Consider the following 4516-nt stretch of genomic DNA (forward strand, 5'->3'; position numbering starts at 1 on the left):
CCCTGAAGTGATGGGACCGGATGCCGTGATGTTCATTTTCTGAATGTTGAGCTTTAAGCCAACTTTTTCACTCTCCTCTTTCACTTTCATGAAGGTTATTGATATTTCTCCCGGCAATCTTGACTCCAGCTTGTGCTTCTTCCAGTCCAGTGTTTCTCATGATGTACTCTGCATATAAGTTAAACAAGCAGGGTGACAATATACAGCCTTGACATACTCCTTTTCCTATTTGGAACCAGTCTTTTGTTCCATGTCCAGTTCTAACTGTTGCCCCTGGCCTGCATACAGATTTCTCAAGAGGCAGGTTTTGTGGTCTGGTATTCCCATGTCTTTCAGAATTTTCCACAGTTTATTGTGATCCACACAGTCAAAGGGTTTGGCATAGTCAAAAAAGCAGAAGTAGATGTTTTTCTGGAACTCTCTTGCTTTTTCAATGATCCAGCGGATGTTGGCAATTTAATCTCTGGTTCCTCTGCCTTTTCTAAAACCAGCTTGAACATCAGGAAGTTCACGGTTCATGTATTGCTGAAGCCTGGCTTGGAGAATTTTGAGCATTACTTTACTAGCGTGTGAGATGAGTGCAATTGTGTGGTATTTTGAACATTAGTAAGGAAAATAGTTGAGAATAGTACAATTACTTTTTGTAGATTTATGAATCCTCTGTTAATTTATTAGAGAAAGCACGCACTACTCTTAAATATTCTCAGTGAAATAAAAATACAATGCCATTTTACACGAATATTATTAAGACATACATAAAGAACATGGGAAGAAAGAAAAAGTCCTCAGAGGTCTCAATAGTACTGTTCACTCTGATTTTAAAAATCTATGAGTTGGTGTTTTCTCTTAAAATATTACGGAGTATCTTAATTATAAATTTCATGAAGTTTGTATATTTTTCCTCTGGTTAGACTAGGATCATTGTTTGTCTCAGAGGAGCAGGAGAGACTCAGGAGACCCCTGCATCATGAATCTCTTTTGATGAGGGATCAAACAATGATCTTCCCAAAATTGCTCTCCCCAATACCCACTCACAGGAGCACACGTGCCCACAGACACTCACACACATGCACACATGGGCATAAAATCTGCTCATTTTCTCTTTCAACATAGGACTGATTGAGAAGATAATGGACCCTGGAAATCACTCCTCAATGACTGAGTTCATTCTCGCTGGGCTCACAGAACAGCCACAACTCCAGCTGCCCCTTTTCCTCCTCTTCCTAGGAATCTATGTGGTCATGGTGATGGGGAACCTGGGCATGATCACACTGACTGGGCTCAGTTCACACCTGCACACCCCCATATACTATTTCTTCACCAGCTTGTCCTTTATTGATCTCTGTCAGTCCCCTGTCATTACCCCCAAAATGCTAGTGAACTTTATGACAGAGAAGAATGTTATCTCCTATCCTGAATGGATGACTCAATTTTATTTCTTCATCATTTTTGCTATTTCAGAAAGTGACATGCTGGCTGCAATGGCATATGACCACTATGTTGCCATCTGCAACCCCTTGCTTTACAATGTCACCGTGTCTTATCACATCTGCTTATAAACTTTTGGGCATCACTGGATCCACAATTCATGAAGGATTTATGTTGAGACTCCTTTTCTGCAAGAACAATGTGGTTAATCATTATTTCTGTGATCTCTTCCCACTCTTGGAGCTATCCTGTTCCAGCATCTATGTTAATGAATTATTGGTTATATTATTAAGTGCATTTAATATTTTAATTTCTGCCTTAGTTATTTTGCTTCCTACATCTTCATCATCTCCAGCATCCTCCAAATCTACTCCAAGGAGGGCAGGTCCAAAGCCTTCAGCACCTGCAGCTCTCACATCTCAGCTGTTGCTATTTTCTATGGATCTACTGCATTCATGTACCTGAAGCCATGATCAGTCAGCTCTACGGACCAAGGGAAAGTATCCTCTGTGTTTTACATCATCATTGTGCCCATGCTAACGCCCCTGATCTACCCTCTATGAAATAGGGATGTCAGATTTGCACTGAAAATAATTCTAGACTGTGCAAAACATATATGAACAGAAACAATAGCATGATGGCATATCAGTTATTTGGACTGCCAAGAAATCCCAATTCATAATTATTTAGAATATATTTAATAGAGAAAACTCTATCCTTAATTGATCCCTTTGTAATAGGTGTTAATAACTTGTTTTCCAACACATATATTATTCAAACTCTAAGAGGTGAATTCTTTGATGATTAGGTCAGAATAAGAAATAGAGAAGATAATTTGAAATTAATAAAAATTCCAAGATGTTGCAGCTAATGTTCCCTAGTTCTGAATCCATTAGGAGACCCATTCAAATTTGTATGTCTCTCTGTTGTTCAGTTACTCAGTCGTGTCCAGCTCTTTGTGACCCCAAGGACTGCAGCATGCCAGGCTTCTCTGTCCTTCACCATCTCCTGGAGTTTGCTCAGACTCGTGTCCATTGAGTTGGCAATGCCATCCAAACATTGACCATCTTGTCCTCTGTTACCCCTTCTCCTCCTTACTTCAATCTCTCCCAACATCAGGGTCTTTTCCAATGAGTTGACTCTGCCTCAGGTGGCCAAAGTATGTTTCTCTGAGTTTACTCCAGTTTTATTTTCATATTATGTTTCATTATGTTAAGTGTTAGACCTCTTTAGTCCGAAGTTTCAAATTTCATGAGGTCTATAACTGTGATTTTGTAATTCTTTTATTCCAGTTTAAATATCATTGAGTGGTAAAATTCTTTCTTTTTAAAAAATTTAAATTTATTTATTTTAATTGGAGGCTAATTACTTTACAATATTGTATTGGTTTTGCCATACATCAACATGAATCCACCACGGGTGTACACATGTTCCCCATCCTGAACCCCCCTCCCACCTCCCTTCCTGTACCATCCCTCTGGGGCTGGTGCACTGGGATGACCTAGAGGGATGGTAAAATTCTTTCTAAACTCAACATTCAAAAAACTAAGATCTTGGCTACTAGTGCCATCACTTCATGGCAAATAGATAAGGAACAAGTGGAAACAGTGACAAATTTTATTTTCTTGGGCTCTAAAATCCATGTGGACAGTGACTGGCCGCAAAATTAATAGATACTTGTGCCTTGAAAGAAAAGCTATGATTAATCTAGACAGGAGACCACCCAGATGGATGGTACGGGGAGGGAGGAGGGAGGGGAGTTCAGGATGGGGAACACGTGTATACCTGTGGCAGATTCATGTTGTTGTATGGCAAAACCAATACAATATTGTAAAGTAATTAACCTCCAATTAAAATAAATAAATTTATATTAAAAAAGAAGCATATATAACACATACATCTCTATATTTTTCCTCACCATTTCCCTTTTAGTAGTAGAGGAAAATAAAGTCATCAGTTTCCTAGCTAGTCTTTTTGGGGTGCCAATATCCAGCTGATGCAGACCGCACATTAAATATTTTGAATATTAATATCAATATGTGTCAAGTCTTATGAATACATCCTAATGTCTAAATAGAATTAGCAAAGATCAATGAGAATAAAAAGTTTCAAATCTGACACACAAAGGTTTTCCCTTCTGATTTTCTACTTACTCCTCGTGGGCAATTACTTTAGAAAATTCCTTTAGTGTATGTCTTTAAAATTTCCTAAAGTTTGAATTTTAAATTAGCTTGACAGAGAAGTCCTTGGAGCTCAAACAAAATCTATCACATCCTTGTTTACAATACATAATCTTACAAAAGCAAGGTACCACATATATTAAACACTGGTGAGTCAATGGGGAAAAGAGAAATTTTGATTATTTCTGAAGAGTTGATACTTGTGAGACAAGATTTTAGTGGGAGTTCATTATCATTATTTGTTCCTCATCAGACTCTTAACATCAGTACCAGAGAGTATAAAATCATTCATATCAACCAACCTTAACAGAAGGCTGCCAACATGTTCAGAGGTCAGGACTAATGATTCACAACAGAGACTATTAGATCCTGACCCTCAACAACAAGGAGTCATGCAAGGTGAGGACTCAGAACTATCCAGCAGAATCATGAGAATAATTTTTTCCTTCAGAAAAATGGGGGAGAAAAATACAAGGTACTGATATCTTGGAAAGCAGCCATTCTGTGTCTGAATCCCAACCTTAACTATTAAAATTTAGAGTCCTTTAATTTGGCTCACTCCCACAGCATTTAGAGATATTCATAGTTATTTATCTGAATCTACCTGTCATCATTCTAATATTCACACTTCCTCATGAACAGAGATTTCCTCATTCATCTACTTGTTCCTGCTAATAAAATGATGGCAAAGGTTTCCTTGTTTACTCGCTTCAACTCAGGCAGTGTAAACATTTCATTCACTTGTGTTTAGTCTGTAACTTATCTCCAAATTTCTTTCAATATTTTTATTAAAAGCGCATGTTTATGATATTTGTTGTAAGTCAGGAACTGTGCCAATTACTGTATTGAGTTTACAGTTTAATACAAAAGAAAAATCAACTAAAAATAAACATAATAAGTATATACTA

General features: G+C 37.6%; 1 pseudogene; it reads left to right on the top strand.

The window, feature by feature from the left end:
• Positions 1–1130: 1130 nt before the first annotated feature.
• On the top strand, positions 1131–2048 carry LOC138426628 (putative olfactory receptor 8G3; annotated as a pseudogene).
• Positions 2049–4516: the final 2468 nt, after the last annotated feature.

This window comes from Ovis canadensis, chromosome 21 (genome assembly GCF_042477335.2).
Source record: "Ovis canadensis isolate MfBH-ARS-UI-01 breed Bighorn chromosome 21, ARS-UI_OviCan_v2, whole genome shotgun sequence".
NCBI classification, from domain to species: Eukaryota; Metazoa; Chordata; class Mammalia; order Artiodactyla; family Bovidae; genus Ovis; species Ovis canadensis.